Raw genomic sequence first — 23,042 nt, forward strand, 5'->3', positions numbered from 1 at the left:
CCTGGCAAGTAAGAAATGAAAGACACTGTGTGATGCCAATTAATTAATCATCTTTTCCCTGGCATAATTTAAAGAGAAATGCTTAATATCACTCCCATCCTTATTTAACTCCACTGTCACCCTGTCATGGCTCAATTCAAAAGTGCCTTTCATGACAGTCATTTGTAAGCTTTCTCTAATCTACCTTACTGATCTCCCTTTCTCTACTTGTCTCTCAGTATGCCTTAATATACCTTTCTGTCTTCCCACACAGCCTTGTTATTAAAGGTGTTCAAACGTTTTTCTATCACTTTGTAGAAGTATTTATAAATGGTATCTCCAATCTTTTTATCGTGGAAACATGCAGAAAACACTCCTCTCCCTTTCTTAATAGGGAATTTTATGTTTATTTTAACTTTTTAAATATTGCAATTTTTGCTTTTCTTGTATAATTGGCTTTCTTAATGCTAAAACTTCTAAAAGGAGAATGAGGTTTTTTAACAACCTCAAAAAACACTTAGTTTTAACACTTGATGGCTTCCAAAAACATGGAAAAAATGTTCTCTAAAAAACAGATGCTGTGATTGCTGTCCTGAATAATATCAGAGACTCCCACAGCTACACAGCTGTGGAGGCCAAATGTGATTTAGTGGCCTGAAAACTGAAATTCTGTGCCGCCTCAGCAATCACAGATCTTTATTATCCAGAGGCTCCACTAGCTATTTTCCAGGAGACACCCTGGCTTCCATCCATTCAGGCAGTCTACTAGCGCTCACACACACACACACACACACACACACACACACACACAGAGTTTCTACAGAGGCTAGGAGGGGATGACTGATAGGTTGCATTGAATAAAATATTCTGTTTTTGTTACATTGAAAAATTCAAGAGGAGGAGCTGAGACAGAGTGAAGCTTGAGAAAATCCACCATCATGATTCCCAAGCCCCACCCCTCTGCTAGTGCAGAAAATAATAATAATGATAATAATGATAATAATAATAATAATAATAATAATAATAGTGTTTGTTAAGTGCTTACTATGTGCCAAGCACTGTTCTAAGTGCTGGGGTAGATAGAGAGTAAACAATTTGTCCCACATGGGCTCACAGTCTTAATCCCCATTTTACAGATGGGGTAACCAAGGCACAGATAATTTAAGTGACTTTCCCAAGGGCACACAGCATACAAGTGGCCGTGTCAGGATTAGAACCCACATCCTTTGACTCCCAGGCCCGTGCTTTTTCCACTAAGTACTTCAAGTGTTGGAAATTTAAATGCTACTGGGTTAGGGGTGTGGAAGGAACTGGGAAAGAGTTCATTCATCCATTTTCCCCCTCTTCCTCTCCCCCTCGTCCCCCTCTCCATCCCCCCCATCTTACCTCCTTCCCTTCCCTACAGCACCTGTATATATGTATATATGTTTGTACATATTTATTACTCTATTTATTTATTTGTTTATTTATTTTACTTGTACATATCTATTCTATTTATTTTATTTTGTTAGTATGTTTGGTTTTGTTCTCTGTCTCCCCCTTTTAGACTGTGAGCCCACTGTTGGGTAGGGACTGTCTCTATACGTTGCCAACTTGTACTTCCCAAGCGCTTAGTACAGTGCTCTGCACACACTAAGCACTCAATAAATGCGATTGATTGATTGATTTCCCCCTGCTCTAAATTCTGCTTTCAGCCTTGCACTCAGAAAACGGAATCCACCTAAAACTTTGCCTTCTGATTAACTCAGAGGAAACTGGCGTGATTCATAAATCCTAACCATTCATTCTTTTGATTTGATTCCTTATTCTCCTTCAGGAGAAGGTTGAGACATTTCGGCCTCTCATATGAAAACTGAGTTCTTACAACTCCATTGAGAGAGAAAAATATATCCAAATCAAGAAATACAATTTTTCCTCCAAGAGTCAGAATTGCATTGACCAGAAGGGAGGACAAAGAGCCTCAATTGCTTCCATTTTATAGGAAAGTTTACCCAAGAAGGAGAGCAAACATTTAGGTAAAGTTATTAATTCCTTGGCAGTGTAGCCACCAGAAACCTAGACAGTCAGCTATAACAATACCAAAATTCAATAAAGGATGAGTGTGTGTCAGTATACATTAGTGAATAAATGAATGTGGTATATATATATATATATATGTATATATATGTATATATATATGTGTATATATATATACATATATATACATATATATGTATATATATGTATATATATGTGTGTGTATATATATGTGTATATATATATATACATATATATATGAATTTAAATCTACATTCAGACTTTCTTCTATACAGTATTCAGATTTGAATGACTCAAATCTTAAGGAAGCAATGTGGTTTCCTAGTGGAAGCCTGTGTGACCTTGGGCAAGTCACATCTTTGCTGCACCTCAGTTTCAGAGATTCAATATCAGTATTTCTGTCTTCCTCCCATCTAGACTGTGAGCCCAATGAGGGACAGAGACTGCATCCAAACTGATGAAGTGATATGTTGCCAATTTGTACTTCCCAAGCGCTTAGTACAGTGCTCTGCACACAGTAAGCGCTCAATAAATATGACTGATGATGGTCTTGTAACTCCCCCCAACCCTTAGTACAGTGCTTGGCACATAGGATGCACTTAACAAATACCACTATTATTAGTGATTTGTTCTTATTGCTTTGCTACACATATTTGTTTTCTTCCATTCTTTTAACATTTTGACTGTTCCTTTCATTTATAATTATAAAGCAATATGTACTTGAAGAGAAGCAGTGTGGCTCAGTGGAAAGAGCATGGGCTTTGGAGTCAGAGGTCATGGGTTCAAATCCCAGCTCTGCCAATTGTCAGCTGTGTGACTTTGGGCAAGTCACTTAACTTCTCTGTGCCTCAGTTACCTCATCTGTAAAATGGGGATTAAGACTGTGAGCCCCCCGTGGGACAACCTGTCACCTTGTAATCTCCCTAGTGCTTTGAACAGTGCTTTGCACATAGTAAGTGCTTAATAAATGCCATCATTATTATTATTATAAACATCTCTCTATATTTGTCTTTTTAAAAATTTTTAAGGGCAAGCTTTTTGAATCATATTTTCTGCCTAGAAAAAAAGGAACTTCCCAACACTTCAGGCATTTCTGATTTTACAAAGAGGATGTATTTGAAACTGTTTTTGAGAAGTCAGAGGTCAGTACACTAAACCACTTCACCACTTAGTGTCCCTCAGGAAAACAAGTCAGATGTAAAAGAACAGAAGGCACCGCAGGATAATTTGTATACATTCTCTAACTCCACTCCTGCTCTGGTCCACTGAAACAAATAATAATAAAATGCTTGCTTAAAGTCGACAAGAGACGAAGCCCAGATCCAAAAGTTTATGAAGAATAGAAGCCAGAGAATTATTACAGATGACTATGTCCCAGAACGTGAAACAAGAAGCCAATTAAAATAGTAATAATTCAGACATTAAATACAGTATAATTCACCTAAACTGTTAGAGCTTTGTTAATATATTTTGGAACTAAAAACAAGAAAGATCTGAGTCTATAGAAATATTTTAATAAGAACTTACCTACCTCACAAGCCTTTTTTTTTTATTTAACACAGGCTGTAGCTCCTTTAAGTAGGAAAAAATGTATATACATTTTTTATGCTCTAATGAAGTAATGTGGGGCTTTTACATCAGATTTTTATTAAAGGGAACTCAGGAAAATTCTAAAAAAATCAAGGTAGGTGACTTATAGCAACATTCTTGTGGGCACCGTCAATTAACCTTTATTGACTGTGTTCTGGATACTGTGTAAACCCACACCTCACGGCAAGGAATTTACAATCTAGAGGATAGGTAGGACAGAAAATATGTAGTTAATGGCGAATCCAGCAACATATGTGAAAGTTTAATGATATTGAAAAGCGGACTGCTCTGGCTATGCCTTCTTGACCAGTTTGGATAGTCAGTCAGTCAATCATATTTATTGAGTACTTACTGTGTGCAGAGCACTGTACTAAGTGCTTGGGAGAGTATAATACAACAACAAACAGATATATTCCCTGCCCACAACGAGCTTCTAGTAGTATAGGCACAGACAGGGATCCACCATTTGGTAAAGGTAGGATGACCCTTCTGCCCTCTTTGGATAGCTGCTCAGTACAATCACTCCAAAGTTGTTACCAGAATGGGAAAGACAGAGAAGAAAGAGCATAGGACCAGAGGAATAGATCCAATCATGAATAATGGGTATGTAAAGACAAGCATAAAGAATGAGAGAGGAACAAGGAGAAATTCCATTGCACTGAACTCTCAAAAGCACTTAGGACAGTGCTCGCAGACAGTCAGCATTCAATAAATGATAGTGATTAATTGATTAAGTTGGTCAGTACAGCAGCATTTACAGGTGACTATAGTTTAAGCACTTGCTATGTGTCAAGCACAGTTCTAAGGACTGCGGGGAATATAAATTAATCAGATTGGAACACAGCCCCTGTCCCCCATGGGGCTCACAGTCTAAGGAGGAAGGGGAACAGGTACTGAATTCCCATTTTACAGATGAGGAAACTGAAAGTCCAAGAAGGAAAATGACTTGCCCAAGGTCACACAACAGGCAATTGGCAGACCTGGGATTAGAACCCAGGTCTTCTGACTCCTAATACCATGTTCTTTCCTCTACATCATGCCACTTCTAAGGGAAGTGAAGTTAGAAGGTGGCCAGGAAGAGACAGATCTGAAAGATGTTGTGAAGATAAATCCCAAAATGTCAAACAACTAGGAAAGGAAAGGAGAGAATCATGGGAAAGGCAAAAGCTCCAAATGGCAATCTGTTCCTAAACCCAGGGAATTAACTGGATGCTGATTCTTTCTTCCCTAACAGGGATACTTGGACAGGGTTTTGAAAAGATATAAAATCAAGTTTGGCTGCACTGAGGTTGCATGACATCCAGTGGAAATGTTCAATTCAAGATATGCAACAAGGGATTTGCGAAGGGATTTGTCGTAGATAGGGATTAATCTCCTGATGAAGTATTGAGGAAAAGTAGATGTTTCTTCAAGAGAACTAAGATAAGACAGTATATCCTGGAGGAGAAAAACCACAGCACTTCGGCATATAGTTAGTGCTTAATGGATACCATAATTGAGTGCTGGACACAGATACCAGGCTAAAGAGGAGCGCAAAAATGGAGATGTGATCACTATTGTGGTCACTAGAAATCTAAGTGAGCCTAAAAAGAATAAAAAAAGAGAGTGAGGTAAGGCAACCGAAGTAAAGTATACTTCTGAAAAGTCTGAGTATGAAGCCCCCCTCTTAGGGTCGTACCTGGAGAGTTTCCAGTTCTCTGCCAGTCTCGACTATGGGAGGAAGAGTCAAGAAGAGGCCTGTCCATTCCATTCCTAGCTCGGGCAATGGCTAGTGAGTGGAAGGCAATCTGCTACAAGTCAAAACTCACCTGTGCTGGGCAGCAGCAGCATGGGAGAGAATCAAGGGCAGAGACTCAAATTTATTACATGGAAGGAGGCAATAGTAAACCACTTCCGTATTTTGACCAAGAAAACACTACTACAACAATTGCTGATGGAGGTGGGGTGTTCTGGGAGAGATGTGTCCATGGCATTGCTATGGGTCAGAGACGACTTTACAGCATAAGACAGGACAAAAGTATGAAGAAGAGACATGAATGGAAAGATAAATGGCTGAAGTTGGAGAAAGGTGGTGAAGACAAGTCTTTTCAATTTAGTGGGAGACTTGGACATCCTGGAAACCAGTGAGAAGGACAGGGATGGGCAATAAAGAAAAAGGCAAATTGAAGGTGGGGAAAGAAAGACCTCCTAAAGCAGTGGATATCATTCAAAAAAGATAACATAAATATTCTTTATTTCAAATAATTTCCCCAGGATTTCTTTAAATAGATTTTAGATTCTCCAAAGCCTTAAAAGGTCTTTGTGAACAAAGTATTATGTAAAAATTTTTCAAGCATCATAGACAAAAAAATCTAAAAATGTGCCTTATTGCCATTTCAGATCTGGCTCTAGTATATTTAACTTTTACTGTGACACATAAGGTGTAGCAGTTTTTTCAGATGAATTTAAAATTAGGAAATTCATAAATTACAAATTTAAAATTCTTCATGTTAGCAAAGATTTGAACTGACCAAATAGTAACTTTTTAAACATTAAAAGAACAGTACACAACCTGAATATGAATTTCATTCATTCAATCACATTTATTGAGTGCTTTCAGTGTGCAGAGCACCATACTAAGAGCTTGGGAAGTACAAATCGGCAACACACAGAGATGGTCCCTACCCAACAATGGGATCACAGTCTAGAAGGCAGAGACAGAGAACAAAACAAAACAAGTAGACAGGTGTCAATACCATCAGAATAAACAGAATTATAGTTATATACACATAATTAATAAAATGAAGAGTAACAAATATGTACAAATATACACAAGTGCTGTGGGGAGGGGGAGGTTGTAGGGTGGAGTGAGGGGGGGCAATGGGGAGGGGAGGAGGAGCAGAGGAAAAGGGGGACTCAGTCTTGGAAGGCCTCCTGGAGGAGGTGAGCTCTTAGTAGGGCTTGGGAGGAAGAGAGCTAGTTTGGTGGATGTGTGGAGGGAGGGCATTCCAGGCCAAGAGTAGGACATGGGCCAGGGGTCAACGGCAGGACAGGCAAGAACAAGACACTGTGAGGAGGTTAGCGGCAGAGGAGTGGAATGTGCAGGCTGGGCTGTAGAAGGAGAGAAGGGAGGTGAGGTAGGATGGGGAGAGGTGATGAAGAGCTTTGAAGCCAAGAGTGAGGAGGTTTTGCTTCATGTGAAGGTTGATAGGCAACCACTGGAGATTTTTGAGGAGGGGAGTGACATGCCCAGAGCATTTCTGTACAAAGATAATCCAGGCAGCAGAGTAAAGAATAGACTGAAGCGGGCAGATCCAGGAGGATGGGAGATCAGAAAGGAGACCGATGCACTAATCCAGTCAGAATGGGATGAGAGATTGAACCAACAAGGTAGCGGTTTGGATGGAGAGGAAAAGGTGGATCTTGGAGATGTTTAATAAATGAATATTTTCTATTTACCCAAATACAAAGACAATTAGTACAGTTACAAAATGGAGAAGCAGACATGATTGTAGTCATAGTGAGGAAGTGAAGAACGGCTTGGGAAAAAAACCCAAAACAGACTAATGTGACATTTAATAAAGAGGAAAGAAATAATAGGATCTCAAAAGCTCCACATACCAGTTCCTGCATTGCTGCCATAGACATTCTCAACTTCTCTCTTCACTATGCACAAATTGTTGGTCTCTAAAGTATCAAATGTTAGTGCATAACACCAAGCAATCACATCTATGCTTTTCATGGTGCCAAATAAGGAAGGGTGGCAATCTCTTTTTCCTAGTTTTAAGAAAAGAGCCATAGGTAGAAGTAAAGAAGCCATACCTGACTATTGTCATAAGATCATTTTGAGTAAGTCTTCTGAAATCTTACTTATTGGAACCAAATCATAAAGATTAAATTTTGCATTTTAATATGAGACACCTGAGTGCTTGCTAACTCTCTAACTGGGGACAACCTGTAAGCTTGGACATGAGAAGAGGCATGAGAGGATAGGTGTAGGGAGTCATGACAGAAATTGGGCCTGTTTCCACGTGACCCTTTTCATCTTATCAGGGCTCCTCAAACCTATTTTAGAATATACTTGGGAATGGGTTGGGGCACACTTGGAAGAGGGAAATGAGTGCTGGCTGACTCAATTTCACACCAATCTTTCCTTTCCTACCCCACTAGAAGGGTCCTGGGCTAGTTTTGGGGGAAGGGAGGGTAAGGGGTGTGGAAAAAGCAGGTCATCTTTGGGTGCCTACCGTGGGGACAGGGAGAAAGAGAAGGCTCCATTACCCATTTGGGGCTGTGGCCACTTCTCTGGGCCACAGAGACAAGCGAAGAATTCCACCTAGAATCTGTAGAAGTAAAAGTTCTCAGACAGGGCAGTTTAAGGAGTAGAACTACTGTGCCTATAACCCACTTAACTCATGCATTCATTCATTCAATCAATTGTATATATTGAGCACTTACTGTGTGCAGAGTACTTGGAAAGGACAATTCAGCAATATAGAGAGACAATCCCTGCCCACACTGGACTTACAGTCTAGAAGGGGGGAGACAGACATCAAAACAAGTAAACAGGCATTAATATGAATAAATGGAATTATAGATATATACACATCAAAACAAGTAGACAGGTATTAATATAGACTTATAGATGTGTTCATGCTTCCACAAATGCTGTAGGGCAGGGAGAGGGGGATGGATCAAAGGGAGAAAGTCAGGATGATGAGGGGGGAAGGGTAACTGAGGAAAAGGAGGACTTACTTTGGGAAGGCGTCTTGAATCAATCAATCAATCAATCAATCAATCGTTTTTATTGAGCGCTTACTATGTGCAGAGCACTGTACTAAGCGCTTGGGAAGTACAAATTGGCAACACATAGAGACAGTCCCTACCCAACAGTGGGCTCACAGTCTAAAAGGGGGAGACAGAGAACAGAACCAAACATACCAACAAAATAAAATAAATAGGATAGAAATGTACAAGTAAAATAAATAAATAAATAAATAAATAGAGTAATAAATATGTACAACCATATATACATATATACAGGTGCTGTGGGGAAGGGAAGGAGGTAAGATGGGGGGATGGAGAGGGGGACGAGGGGGAGAGGAGGGAAGGGGCTCAGTCTGGGAAGGCCTCCTTGAAGGAGGTGAGTCTTCAGTAGGACTTTAAAGGGGGGGAGTGTGATTGTTTGGAGGATTTGAGGAGGGATGGTGATCCAAGCCAGAGGTAGGACAGAGGTCAGGGGTCGTCAGCGGGACAGGTGAGAATGAGGCACAGTGAGAAGGTTAGCAGCAGAGGAGCAGAGTATGCAGGCTGGGATGTAGAAGGAGAGAAGGCGATGAGGTAAGAAGGGGCAAGATGATGGAGAGCTTTGAAGCCAATAGTGATGATTTTTTGTTTGATACAGAGGTGGATAGGTAACCTCTGGAGATTTTTGAGGAGGTGGGTGACATGCCCAGAACATTTCTGTAGAAGGAGAATCCAGGCAGCAGAGAGAAGTATGGACTGAAGACGGGAGAGACCGGAGGTTGGGAGGTCAGAAAGGAGGCTGATAAAGTAATCCAGTTGGGATAGGATGAGTGACTGCACTAACATGGTAGCAGTTTGGATGGAGAGGAAAGGGCACATCTTGGCCAAATTGTGAAGGTGATACCAGCAGGCTTTGGTGACGGACTGGATATGTGGAGTGAATGAGAGAACGGAGTCATCGATGACGCCAAGGTTGCGGGCTTGTGAAATGGGAAGGATGGTTCTGCCATCCACAGTGACGAGAAGTCAGGGAGAGGACAGTGTTTGGGAAGGAAGGTACATCCACTTGAAGTGAGAAATAGAATCCAGTCAATGTTCTCTGCTCTGAAGGGAAAACTTTTTTGACTTTGCTTGGGGTGCGGGGGTGGGGGGAGTTTCTATCACCTCCAATTCCTGAGTGTACAACATGACTGATGAAAAGGAAGGTGTTTAGCTCTCCAAAGCTTTCATCAAAGTTACTCCACATAAAGTCCCAGTGTCTGATCATGTATCCTTCCCCATGTCTTACCCCACTTCCCCAGCCCATGAGCCAAACGACTGTGGGATCCCCAACCCTTAAACCAGGAAAAGCAGTTTCCGTTAAGCCCTCATGTCAGCACATCATCCTACTGTGGTCAATGGTTTTATTAGTCTTTTAATGAGGTAAGAAACTCAGTGTAACAAGATAAATAGCAAATTAATGAAAACCATCCCAGTATGCTTTACAATAATACTGCACTATTCTAAGCCAAGTATAGGAAAAAGACTTATGTCATCATTTGCATAAAGCTTAAGATCGTTTGGGTTTTCTTGACAGGAATGCTTTTCATTGGATTTTGAACACAGAAAGCAATTGAGGAAATGTTCACTGGGATACCTTTGTCATCAAAGACTTTTGCATTGTGCCCATAGCATTTTCAGGGCATTTCTAAGTAAATAAGAGGTAGTGTAGCTATAATTTATGCCTATACCTTTCCCATCAGTCTACCCCCACACATTAGAAGACTCCACTTATTGGTAAAGCTTTGAGACATGGCAGTGTTCACTGAAGAGGCAATGGTCCTAATTTTAATGCATGGAAACCTGCTTTTGAAATATTTTAAAATAAGAAGCAAAACAGAAATAGAGAGGGTTAGCAAATTACTTGTGTCCCTGGGCTCCAGTAATTCATAAGCCAAAAACTAATACTGGCCTTATGCTCTTTGTCTGCTATTTTATGCATTGACTAAGAGCAGATGTATCATATGATCTACTTTCTAACATGGCAGATTTGAAGTTTTTAGAAAAGACAGACGTGTCACAAAGACACTGGTAGTCTTCCAAAAATGAGCGAAAACAAATATTTTTACTCTCATGGATTCCTTCCCCAAAGCCTTATGGTGTAAAATAGTAATAGTAGTAATGTGAATGTGTATAATGCTTTTATTTTTATCTGAAGTGCTATCACATCAGTTCCTGTAGACTGTCAGCTCCTTGTAGGCAGGAACTGTGTCTACCAATTATAGCGTATTGTACTTTCCTAAGCACTTAATCCAGTGCACTGCACACAGTTTAATGTTCAATAAATACCATTTATTGATATGTTATTTTATTCTCATAAGAGTCTGGGGTTAGCCAAAGTGGATATTAAATATATTATTTATTTGATTAATACTATGGAGCACAGAGTGGTCCTGTTACTTGCCTGAAATTATAGAGCAGACCAGTGATATAGTTGAGTAGAAGCTGTTCTCCTAACCCTCAACCCCTGCTCTTTCCACTACAGTACGCTGCTAAAAGGGTACAGTCTTGTAGAAGGAAAAATACAATGGTTTGTGATTTATTCTAGGGGGCACATCACATTTATAAGAATTGAATTTTAAAATAAATTAGAAAACAGTAAAATAAAACAGCTGAGACTTCTAGTCACAGTTCCTAATGACCCTGTAAAATTGGATTAGGCTCCTTTAACTATAGCAATTTACCCCAATTTGCTGGATGGTTCAAGTCCGAACAATACACTTTGATCTCAAGTATTCAAATATCTCAGGAGCAAGTTTTTAGGGGGCCAGAATTTTGTAGATACTTGATTCACAGTTTATTTTTAGGCTTTGATTTAGGGTACAGATGCACACATGAAAAGACGGAGCTTGGCCTTTCCTACACAATGGCACAACATTCGATTTGATGTAAAGCATTTTCAGGCCTGTAGGTAAAACTGTAAGTTGTGTACAAATTAGTTGTATCATTAGTCACAGAAGGATATGTTGGCAATATTAAAGGGAAGGGTGCTCCCTCCACATATCTGCCAAGCTAGCTCTCTTCCTCCCTTCAAAGCCCTACTGAGAGCTCACCTCCTCCAGGAGGCCTTCACAGACTGAACCCCCTTTTTCCTCTCTTCCTCCCAATCCCCTCCGCCCCACCTCCCTCGCCTCCCCATAGCACTTATATATATTTTTACAGATTTATTACTTTATTTTACTTGTACATATTTACTGTTCTATTTATTTTGTTAATGATGTGCATATAGCTATAGTTCCATTTGTTCTGATGATTTTGACACCTGTGTACATGTTTTGTTTTGTAGTCTGTCTCCCCCTTCTAGACTGTGAGCCCGTTGTTGGATAGGGACTGTCTCTAAATGTTGCTGACTTGTACTTCTCATGCGCTTAGTACAGTGCTCTGCACACAGTAAGCACTCAGTAAATACAATTGAATGAATGAATGAAATAATGTCTGCTTATTGTAAGCTGGAATTCTTCAAAGAGCCAGTCTTGAATTTAATCTCTGAAGATTCAGAGAAAAGCTAAATGTTAATAAAGTTTTACATTATTGATATCACTCTTTATGAGGCCAGAATGAATGCCATGATCTATTGGACACACTCAAAACCTCTGGGAAGTAACAAGGATGTTGGAATTCTTTCAAACAATTGAAGAAATGATTCAGGATATGGAGACGTGCTAGGAGACTACTAATGAACCTTGGGATAACATTCATCATTGCCTGGGTTCTGTAACAGTCTTTCTATTTCCCAGATGGTGGCTTAAATGTATTTCAAACCAATGTGGGTTTATACAGTACATGACAGAAGATAATTTAAACACAGTCTCCCAATTGTGTATTTATTTTTGTTTTAATACTATAAAAATAATACAAATGTTTTCATGTACATAAATCATTTCACCCCTTTTCTAGTGTTTGGAGAGTCAGTACTAAATTTAATTAAATGCTTATATTTTAAATGTTACTATGCAGATACTTGGTCAGGACAGTTCTAGTGACTGAAGATTTGGGATATTAATGAGGTGTGTATATCCTTGATTTGTAAGTGTTAAAGTGTTAAGCACTTAGTACGGTCATCTGCACACAGTAAGCGCTCAATAAATATGATTGAATGATTGAAAACCATTTTTATATTCTCAACTACCCATTGACAAACAAAAACAAAAAACAAAAAGCAACTAGATTGGTTAATCAATCAACCATGAAGTAGTGAACTAAATCCCATGGAATTTTCTACCTCGTCATTGTTGCCTAGAATTCCTGTGCAAGGGCCAGTGACAGATAGGAGACTCTGTGCCTTGAAACCCATAGCAAAAAAAAAATACTACAGAAATGTTGAGGTTTGCTATATAAATGTAGATTTATTTCATAAAGAGCCAGTCACTTATTGGAAAAAAAAGAAATGATATGTTCTGAATTTAGTAATCAATCAATATTTATACCTAATGTTTATTTTGAAGTGTATGCATATATAACTTTTTTTCTATTTCCTCAAATGCTAGCATCATTAGTTATGAGTTATACTGCTTCATAATCCCTCAGCATGTGTGATTTGATGTCAAATGTGGAAGTCTTGGGAAAACGCCAAGGTCTAGGGGAGCTTATCGACGAGGAACTCACAAACACAGCTGAATCTGACCTTGTGTAATACTCTAATTTAAACAGAGGCATCTCCTGGGAGTCAGAGAAAGTCAAAGGTAAAATACTTCTCAGGATGTACTGCTCACAAACTCCAAAATGGCAAGAGGACAGAGTCAGGAGAAGCAGGCAGTGGTTTAAATAAATCTAATTAAACCATTAAGTAGTTCAGAAAATTTGAAGACAGAATTCATTTCTTTTGCATGCACTTAGAGAAGGTAGGCTAAAACGAAGGGTTCTGCACTCATACACATACAAAATTAAATAAGTGAGCCTATTTTGCTGAAGACTGAAGTGGAATATGGAAACTGATTCCTATTGTCCCACTTAACACTTTTGAGTGTGCTGCACTGCACCCTTGGGAGCTGGGAAAGGGAAAACAGTTTCCTACAATCCCCTCTGTCATGGTTCATATCTCCACTTGCTCTGGTCCAACTAGTATTCCTTTCTGCAGCTACTGAAGAGCTATTGGAAGAGGAGAAACACCATGGGGGTTCCAGACAGGAGAATTATTGAGTACATGTATCTAATGCTACTACTAATATACCTCCCTACATAACTCTGTGTCCCCTGTCTTTAGCATAATGGTTAAAATAGGCAAAGACAATAATTATAATTATGGTATTTGTTAAGTGCTTACTATTTGCTAAGCACTGTTCCAAAAAGCTGGGGTAGATACAGGGTAATCAGGTTGTCCCACATGGGATTCACACTTTGAATCCCCATTTTACAGATAACTGAGACGCAGAGAAATTAAGTGACTTGCCCAAGGCCACACAGCAGACAAGTGGTGGTGATGGGAGTAGAACCCATGTCCTCTGACTATATATGTTTGTACATATTTATTACTCTATTTACTTATTTTACTTGTACATATCTATTCTATTTATTTTATTTTGTTAATATGTTTGGTTTTGTTCTCTGTCTCCCCCTTCTAGACGGTGAGCCCACTGTTGGGTAGGGACTGTCTCTATATGTTGCCAACTTGTACTTCCCAAGTGCTTAGTACAGTGCTCCGCATACAGTAAGCGCTCAATAAATATGACTCATTGATTGATGCTCACTCTACTAAGCCATGCTGCTTCTCTCACACATGTACTTCACAGTATACTGTATCTCTGCCAGTCAATTGTTGGACTTCATGATCCAGCAGAAACATTACTGAAAGGAATAAGGGGAGGTGAATGGAGAAGTTCCAGCCTCTATCGCTGAAATCAATTCTGCTGTGCAGGTTCTTGGTCCTGTAAACCCAGGACTCAGACTCAACTGCCTTCCTGATGGAAGATTCTATCATTCTCCCTCTCATCCAGTCAACCCTCCAGGATTTCACAGAGGCTAGGCTCTGGGGGTTCATTCTCCAGTTCTTTTCCTCCACTTAAACCATTTCTTTTCACCACAAAATAGAATCAGATTTGTTTTCATTAATATTTGTAAATATTTGTCTCGTCCTCTAACCTTTAGACACTTGATACTCACCCCACCTTCTGCCCCACAGCACTTCATAATTCATTTATAGTCACATCTGTCTCCCCCTCTAGTATGTTTCTCAGGGGCCGGGAACCTGTCTACCAACTCATGTTATATTTTACTCTCCCAAATACTTGGTACCGAGCTCTGCACACAGTAAGCTCTGGATAAATGATTGATTACTCTCCCAAGTGCTTAGTACAGTGCTCTGCACACATTAAGTGCTCCATGAATGCCACTGCTAGATTGATTGATAACCCCTTTCTCATGCCTCTCTCCACCTGAAATGTTTTTCTTCCTTAGTTTTTCCAAGTCTTTAAAAAACTCCTCCAGGAGGCATTTCTTAAGCAGTTCATTGTCCAGTCTAGTCATGCCAAGCCAATAGCTACCCACTGGGAACTTAATATTGAGGATGATAATGATGACGATGTCAACACCTATAATATCTCTTCCCTACTAAAGAGGCATCTCTCACCACAAAGACAGAAAAGAAAGATGAACAAAACTAAGGAAAAAATTCTCAATAGGAAGAAGACAGGCGCTCATAATTTTAAATGAATGCAAAATGGAGTATAATTGTTTTTCCACTATCGACACCAATACTTTATTAACTTTCCTCCTAAATCAGTGTTACATGTACATTCATTAAGGGTTATTTCTTAGTGGATACAGTTTTAAAGTATCACCAGCAGCAGGCAGTTTCCAAACAGTAATCCAAGCTGTGCCCCATGAATTCAGGTAGGAGATCGTTTAGGGAGGAGCAGAGCAGGGTAAGACTTTTGAGAATTTAATCCAAAGGATAAATATTAAGGAAAAATTGAGAATCATATTCCAATCTACCTCACTTCCAATTCTAAGCTTAATATATGTGCTCCTTACTTTAAGATCAGTCTTACCACCAATTTGCTTGCTTTGAATAGTTACAACTGGCTACCTTAGCTCTACTTCACAAGAATTAGAAAGCTGATAAACAGTAAAGTTAAGGATATAGACACAGCCTTATCCTTCCAGTAGGAGATATATTTATCAGTAGTGATTAGGCAACTATATTTTTCTAAACTCAAGGGAACTGAGCTAGTCAGAGGAAATGTTCTATATTATGTAACTATATTGAATGCTGAATAATGTATGGTTTATTTCATATTAGAAAAAGATACTTTGAGATGAGCACACACATGTATAAAATGCACACACACACACAGACACATATATATATACTGTACATATGGTAAAGATTAAAAATCTGATTTCTTCTGCAGGTTTTGCTGTGAGAAAAGTTTCCATTTTAACAGCTCTTTTGGTCTACATGATTATCAAAGGAATCACCCCCATGAATGTGAGTTTGCTGTGAGTAGGGAATGTGTCTGTTGTTACACTGTACTCTCCCAAGCACTTAGTATAGTACTGTGCACACAGTAAGCGCTCAATAAATATGATTGAATGAATGAATTCATTATAATCCTTTGATAATTCCTGACTGCCAGCATATCATAATTCCCTGTAGAATCTGCTTATGAGAGTAGTTGAAGTTTTCCCTACTGTTCCGATAAGTTACTATTGATGAAATACCTTTGAGAATTCTGTTACAAAATAGGCCAATTCTTGATAATAATAATAATAATGATAACAATATTGCAAAATGTTCAAGCCACTTGGGCAACACATTAAACATCACTCATGTTTTATAATTGAAAGTTGACAGAAAAAATAAACTACAGAACAGCCTCGCTCAAAATAACTTTTAAATTAAAACTTTTAAGCAGTAGAAGCTCCAGTGAAATCTTTCCAAGCAAGAGTGCCAGAGAGTAAGTGCTGTACACAGAGAGAGAAAAATGCCAAAGGCGAGAATGCCAAAACTCACAAGCTGAGAGTCTTCATCTGAACAATAACTCTAAGTATGGTCCAGAAAGGAAAATAAACCTCACTGTACATCGTACATCTTGCTACTTGGTGAATAACTCATTTTAGGCAGAGGGAGAAAGAAAAGTGGATGGGGAAACTCTGATTGCTACTTCTCTAGTTCTAATACAGTCTTTCTTCAAAGAAAAGGTTTTCTACTTTGATATCAAGATACACTGAAGTCTTTCTGCCAAGTTACTAAAACGTTGCACCTTTCTATCCCTCCCCAAGTCCCAGGAGTTGATCCTTTAAATTCATTAAATAGTATTTATTGAGCACTTACTGTGTGCAGAGCACTTTTTGGGAAGCAAAAGGAACATCTAGCATGATCTTGGAAAACATCATGGGAATTGGTTAACTAATCTTGGAAAGTCTTCCTTTTTAATCCTCCCTCACCAACTCTAGTCTTTCATGTGGGTAAAAGAAAGTTCAGGAAGCAGGGACTTGTGAGAAAATCTAGCAGGGTTTCTGTTGAACATTGGTCATGCTCCTGGAGTTTGCCCAGGAAGATGCCTGAAGAAATAAATAAGTGGTTAAGGGATCATCCTGGTTATTGTAAACCTGGTTGAATAATCCCAGTTCTTTTAACCTTGTTCATATTCTCCACTTGCCTTAGCAACATCCTGGGAGTAGTCATGGAACTTGGAAAGTTCCATGAACTCTTCCAGATGTCCAAGTAAGAGCAAGATTTTTTGCTATGCGCCCTGTGGTTTCTCGGTAAATATTTGTGGTCTAACTAAGGTGATGTGTAGCATTTTGTACATTACTCGTGTCTGCATAGGGTAAATTTGATGCCAGGTTGAAAAAAATGTTCACTGACTCACCTGTTTCTTAACATCAGCCAGCTAATAGACCTTTTCTACAGAAGGACTAGATAATATTAGACAAGGCTATCCGTTATGCTGCATCAAGATTCCTGGGGCAGATCCAGGACTAGTTGCATGTGGCTGTAAGATTTTGTCCACATGACACTATCATTCATTAGTTCAGCACTATTTATTGAACACCTACCTTGGACATTAAACAATATTAGGCTTTTGAAGCCTTCAGTAAATTAAAAGACATGGTTCCTTTCTTCAGTCAATTCCCAAAATGATAAATATGTTCTTAGTATGAGATTTGCTCTGGATAGTCTGGATAAAATTTATCTTCAAGAAACACCCTTTCTAGGACAGACACATCTATTTAATATTAATATTATTAATAATAATGGCATTTGTTAAGTGCTTCCTGAGTGCCAGGCACGTAATAAGAGCTGAGGTGGATACAAGCTAATCAGCTTGGATGCAGTCCCTGTCCCACATATGGCTCACAGTCTCGATCCCCGTTTTACAGAAGAGGTAACAGGCACAGAGAAGCGGCGTGGCTCAGTGAAAAGAGCCCGGGCTTGGGAATCAGAGGTCATGGGTTCTAATCTCGTCTTCACCACTGGTCAGCTGTGTGATTTTGGGCAAGTAACTTAACTTCTCTGTGCCTCAGTTACCTCATCTGTAAAATGGGGATTAAGACTGTGAGCCCAATGTAGGACAACCTGTGACTTGCCCAGGGTGACACAGTAGGCCAGTGGCAGAGTGGGATTAGAATCCATGACCTTCTGACTCTCAGGCCCAGGCTCTAGCCACCATGCCATGCTGCTCAGAGAGGTCCTGCCTGATACAGTCCAGTACCAGAATGGGAAATTTGGGTCATGCAGTCATTGCTGATGGCTGGGGTAGGTTTTAAATGCATTTTTATTATATGAGACAGCATCCTCCACTCTCAGAGTGTCTTAGGGAGTTTAAAATAATAATAATAGTAATAGTGGTACTTACTATGTGTTGACTATGTGCCAAGTTCTGTTCTAAGGGTTGAGTTAGATACAAAATAATCAGGTCAGACACAGTCCCCATCCCACAACAGGCTCACAGTCTATATAGGGGGGAGAATAGGGTTTTTTAATCTCTGTTTTACAGATGAAGAAGCTGAGGTACAGCAAAGTTAAATGACTTATTCAAAGTCATACAGCAGTCAAGTTACAGAGCTGGGATTAGAATCCAGGTTCATTGACCCCGAGGCCAGTGATCTTTCCAGCAGGCCATGCTACTTCTCATAATATACTTCTAAAATAAGCTATAAAACATTTTAGCCAACAAGAGTGTTTTGAGCCATTCATTCCCCAAGTATAGGCTACTCCCTTGATAAAAGTTTAGTCGGATCTTGAGGTTGTGGGTAAAGTTTTTGGGTAGCCCACACTCTGTTTAAAAGTTTCCAGAATTCAGGTGTTAAACCCCTTCAGGCAAAGTTGATGCTTTGCCCTGTCCATTGACGTAATTTCTTCTCATTGCTCTACTTAAAACACATGATTGACTATTCCACTTGGTGTAACTGTGGTTCTAGGAGTGCATAGTTGAACCTGTGTCAGAGTAAGTCCATCCAGAAGGACACTGGCCAAGATCCTGCTTGTGACGGAGAGCTGTGAGATGCCGCTGAATTGCTGTGGTCAGCTTTCTCATCTTACTTCTGACTGACATAGTGGTGGTGGCATCTTCGAAATTCTGTGGCATTGTCCTAGTATTCCATATGTTTCACTTAAAAACAAAGGCATCACTAAAGACTGCAACATCAAAAGACAGACCAAGGTGGGGATGTAGCAATCAGGTGCAGGGGAATTGTTCTTTCTTTTTTTTTCTTTTTTTAAACCATCAAAAGAGTTTTAAAAAGTCCTCCTGGTAGCAACCAAAATGAAAATGAAGAACAACCTTTGCCACTCTTTGAGGTTATAATTCAGTCTACCCCTGGGAAATGGTCTGCAATTTTGGTTATTGCTTCTTAAGAAATGCCTAACAGCTAGAAAAGGCACAGAGAAAGGTAACTAAAATGATTGGGTGAAAGGAACAGCTCACTTACAAAGATTAGAAGCTTTCAGCATTGGAAAGATGAAAGCCGACAAGAGCATGAAGTTGAACTGAACAAAATGGAATGGCTATGACCATATCCCACAGCGCCAGAGTGAGGGGGCAGCCATGGAAGATTGAAGGTGGCAGGTTCAAAGTAAACAAAAGGAAATGCCTTTTACTCAGCAGGGGATAAGCCTATGGAATGTGTTACCACAGAAGGTTGTGCAGGCTGAAAAAATAAAGTTCAAGAAGGGTTTGGATACATTTATGGGACAATAGCCCCATGATGAGCTATTATAGGGAAAATCTGAAATGTGAGATAGCACATCTCAAAGTGAGAAGGATATCAAAGAGGGCAGCCATCACATGATTCTTTCAAGCATCTCAGGTACCACTGCTCAGACTGGATAGACCTTTGATTTGATGCCAGTAGTGATGCAGCCATACTTCTGGCTAAACAAAATTTTGGTTCCCCTCTAGACTGTAAGTTCAGTATTGGAAAGGAATGTGTCTGCCAACTCTGTTATTTTCTACTCTCCCAAGTGCTTAATACATTGCTCTGCACATAGTAAGTGCTCAGTAATTTCAATTGATTGATTAGGCACAGCATTATTACCACACAATCCAGACTGAGACCATCTCCCAAGAGTTGCTAAATGTCGATGGCTGTGCCCTAAAGACACACATGCAATAAGACAGGCAGGTAATTGCACTATGGATGATCAGGTCAGCACTATGGACTGATTATGAGCTTAAAGCAAAATCACAGAAGCTTTCACCAGGAAATCCTACACACCTGCAAAATCTTTATTAGTAACACAAAACTGATGGCTGTCAAGCAGCCCCCTGTTCATGGATGTTCTGCTAGTTAAGTAAAAAAAATAAATATATCATAGTAGAAGACTGTCAGAAAGACTATGTTTCAGCAAGATGTGAAGCTGTAGGACAAACTGAAGGTTGATTGAGCTGTAATGCTGTCCCACTTTTTTGTTGATTGTGAGACCTCTTCCCCATCAAGGACAACTCAACCAACTGCCTAAGCAAGTCCATTAGCATTACCTACAGTCCATCTTCAATATCAGGAGGTAAGCTCATCATCTAGACTGTAATCTCATTGTGGGCAGGGAATGTGTCTGTTTATTGTTATATTGTACTCTCCCAAGTGCTTAGTACAGTGCTCTTCACACAGCACTCAATAAATACAATGATGAATAAATGAACAAGACCCAAAGCAATGAGTCCTGGGATGAAGTCAGTCTACTACCTTCTCTTCCCCATAGTTTTGCTGGATGGAATATGTGTACCTAATGAATGACAGTAAGTTACCCAAGCAGCTGCTAAATTGTGAAGTGAACTGGGGTCATCAAAGGAAGCAGAGCAGCATGAGGAAGGGGCACAAGAGGAATTAGTTTAAGAAATTATTTCTCAAATTCAAAGCAAATTGAATTTTTGCTTTAGCAAATTTGCAAGGGAAGAAGTCCTACCATCTCTTTCCTATCCCAAACATCCCTAGTCCTGTGATTTCTTGGGCCTGTTCCTGCTCTCCGGCTCCATTTTCCTTCCCCACCCCCTTGACGACCGTACCAACATCCATCCCACCATCCCTGTGTCCTTGTTTTTCCTGCATCATCTATTTTAAATCTATTTTTGTAACTTTCTTGGGGGTGGAGTCCAATAAAGTAAGGCTTACTGCCACTACCCTGACCCCTTCCATGCCCAGAAATCTTCACCTCTCAAGGCCATGAAGTCAGAGGACTAAAGCTGATTCTGAACCAGGAGGAGGGTAGGTGGAAATGGCAGTAAAGTTGGAGGAGGAGGGAAGGGAGGGCTTGATAGCCCAGAGGAGATCTGAAGATGGCAGCAATGAAGTGTGGAAGGGGGGTTCAGAGCAGGGGAAACCTGGGAGAGAAAATCTAAGGCTCTCCCTACCCAGACATCCTCTAATGTCACCTCCTCTCCCCTCATTTCCCAATCCATCCATCCCAGTCTCAGCTCTGTGGCTATGAGGAGGGAGAAGTGGTGGGGTCAGGGAAGGAGGAGGTGACAAGGTCCATAACTGGATCAGGGCCCAGAAACATTGGGGAGAGATAAGTTTGTGGTACAGGGTAAGGGTCCAAATGCAGCAAGACCAAATGCTGTAGATGCAGGGGAGGGAAAGATGGAAAGGAAGTCTTACGGATGCTTTAAACAATAACACAGAGAAGCAGAAGCAACCGTGAGTATAATATAGATGTTTTATCGTAAGGTTTTCTACTACATATTAAAACTGGTTCTCCCTCCTTGAGTTCCAATGGGCATTTCCAAAGAATGGAGGGAGAAAAGCCTTTTATTAATCTAGTGCTAGATACCCTATTCAAGTCAGGGTAGAGTAACAGTGATTTCCAAGGTCGGAACTTCACTAGATTCCTGACACTCCTTTTCCTAGTTCCCTTGCTCCAGCTCTCAGTGAAATCGCTCTCTGGCCCTTCTGCCTCCCCTGCATGCAGCAGGACCTATAGAATTATCCATTTTTAATGTTAGTCATTTATTTGTGTACTATTATGTGTGTACTATATCCATGAGTGATGAAAGCCATTGAATTAAAAAATACTGCAAAACACACAGACAGCATAACTCTAGAACAAGAATTCCATACTAAATAGTGTTGGGAAAAAGCTACATGCTTCATGATCCACCCATATGTCTGTCAAAAAGTTACTTAACTCGAGGAGAGAAAAATAGATAGTAGATATGGGAAAAGAAAATGAGAGGGGGGAAAGAGATAGAGAGATAATAAAGAACTTTCTAAAGTAGAAAAGGTATACAGAATTTTTTTTATTCCCCCTCTACATGAATAAGGATGAATGATGAATTTATTTGCCTAAAGAGTTTAGCAAACATAGTAAGGTTAGTAGGGTTTACCCCAAAATAATGTTATAAAACAGAAATTGATAGACTAAATTCACAACTTTAAATATAGATCAAGCGCTCCTTTTCCTGCCAACAGCAAATGTTTTCCTGGCCCTTGCTATTTGTTCCTACACCACTACTAGTTAGAAGGAAACATTTACTAAAGTATCTTTAGAAAAGTTCAGAATTGCAAACTCTGCAAAAGTGTACAATTCTGAGAAAGAAGCAGTATTTCTAGTATAATTTTCTTTTCACTCACAGCAAAAATATTGAAAAAAAAGCAGTGGCCTAAGATTTAAGAATTTTTAGAAGTCTCAATATGGCTGAAACAGTGTTAAGGACAAGCAGACTAATAATTCTATAGTACAATATCCTATTTTAGATTTTCTTGTGTTTCTTTTGGAAATTGCTCACTGAACATAATATGTATATATTATTCACTAACAAGGTTTTGTGAAAAACACTAAAATTGTCTTTGAAAATCTAAGGTCTCAGCTGTTCTTTTTACAAAAGAACAGAGCTCTGTGGTTAATAGACAACTTGGATGGATACAAGTGAGAATTCATATTTCAATGTTTTACTTCTCCCAAATAGTTTTTTCATTGCAACCAGATTTTCTCCCTAATTCTGACCCCAGAAAAAATGGCGGTCTGAATTTCCCATTACATTGATCTTGGGAATTTATAAAAACCTTTTTTTTAATAGAACAGGACTTTGGTGGCCACTGTTGGAAGGAAGAAAGGGATCAGTGGAAAACAATGGGTGGCAGCAAGGGGGAATGGGAATACCTGGCTTTAAGATCAAAATCAGTTGGGAGCACCACCTTGTATGTTACTGTTGACAAAGTTGATTGGAACTTTACAGATAAGGCAATGTAGTCTGGATACCACAACAGTGGAGCCTACTCTGATCTAGGTGATC

At 39.6% G+C, this 23,042-nt stretch overlaps 1 protein-coding gene and 1 non-coding gene across 2 annotated transcripts in view; one reads left to right on the forward strand and one right to left on the reverse strand.

Annotated features, from left to right (window-relative positions):
- Positions 1-23,042, reverse strand: part of EYA4 (EYA transcriptional coactivator and phosphatase 4) — a 219,728-nt gene that overhangs the window by 180,928 nt on the left and 15,758 nt on the right. The gene's annotated exons all lie outside the window — the stretch shown is intronic.
- Positions 5,267-5,404, forward strand: LOC119925058. The gene has a single exon (XR_005449730.1). It is a non-coding gene; the product is annotated as a small nucleolar RNA SNORA7 (small nucleolar RNA).

Source organism: Tachyglossus aculeatus, chromosome 2 (genome assembly GCF_015852505.1).
Source record: "Tachyglossus aculeatus isolate mTacAcu1 chromosome 2, mTacAcu1.pri, whole genome shotgun sequence".
Taxonomy (NCBI): domain Eukaryota; kingdom Metazoa; phylum Chordata; class Mammalia; order Monotremata; family Tachyglossidae; genus Tachyglossus; species Tachyglossus aculeatus.